Source organism: Myodes glareolus, chromosome 23, assembly GCF_982192425.1.
Source record: "Myodes glareolus chromosome 23, mMyoGla1.1, whole genome shotgun sequence".
Taxonomy (NCBI): Eukaryota; Metazoa; Chordata; class Mammalia; order Rodentia; family Cricetidae; genus Myodes; species Myodes glareolus.
This window is the reverse complement of record NC_142048.1, coordinates 18,280,431-18,281,512: the sequence shown is the minus strand read 5'-3', so window position 1 is coordinate 18,281,512 and position 1,082 is coordinate 18,280,431. Positions and strand designations below refer to the sequence as shown.

The 1,082-nt window shown below is 34.4% G+C and overlaps 1 pseudogene; it reads left to right on the top strand.

Moving 5' to 3' along the window:
• Positions 1–599: 599 nt before the first annotated feature.
• On the top strand, positions 600–875 carry LOC125413952 (large ribosomal subunit protein eL36 pseudogene; annotated as a pseudogene).
• Positions 876–1,082: the final 207 nt, after the last annotated feature.

The following is a 1,082-nucleotide window of genomic DNA, read 5'->3' as shown; positions in this document are numbered from 1 at the left end:
ATACAAACTCATTAAAAACAAAACCTCTATTCTAACTCTTAATTGGCCCCAACAAAAACTCACACTTAATAACTACAATATTAAGTCTTACATGGAGGGAAATTCTTTTTTAAAGTAGGTTATTATTCTAATACTTAAATATCTTGTTTATTTAAATTTCATTAACTTTATATTTATACATGGTTAAGTGAATAATTTCAAAGTTTAACAGCATTTTTGTGTTCTATAGTGGGAAGGGGTTAAATAGTTTATTTGCTGATTATAGTGGCCAACACTCACATATATTCCATAATATATACAAAAATTCTGGGGAACATTAAATTATCTTATCAATTTTTTTCTACTTTTTGTCTATTTTTAAGAACTTAAGGTGATTATATTAATTTTTAACTTTTTAATTTTACAATTAATTATGATGATTATGTTTCATTCTTGTGTTATTTAGAACATAGTTGTTTATCTGAATGTTATTTGAAGTAGTAATCAGATTAGTGACTTTTTTAGAACAGGTAAGTTAACTCGAAGATGGTTTTACTATTTAATGACTTACAAGATTTCATACAGCTTCATGTCCCGACCATCATTGGATAGCAGAAGCCATGGCCCTGAGCTACCCATATCCATGCCCTCAGCATGAGCCATGCGACAACAAAAAGGTCAATAAGCCGAAACATAGCCTCAAGAGCCTCACCAAGCATACTAATTCCATTCAGGACATGATCCTGGAGGTACACCCTGGAGCTGCTCAGGTGTCCAAAGAGAAGTGCACACTTAAATTCATCAAGAAAAAGATGGGCATGGACTTAGGCTCCAAGAGAAAGTGGGAGGAGTTTAGCAGTCTGCTGGCGGCCTTGAGGAAGGTGGCCAAGGACTGATGTCCCCAGCACCAATAAATGCTGCTGCTGCTGCACACACACACACACACACACACACACACACACACACACACACACACACACATTCATACAATAGATAAGAACAGAGTAAGTAGAAAAAATAGTGTTTGATTTGCTTTCTTCCCAATGTGCTCATTTCATGAATAAAATAACATCTCATAAAATGGCATTGATATATTGTCTGTT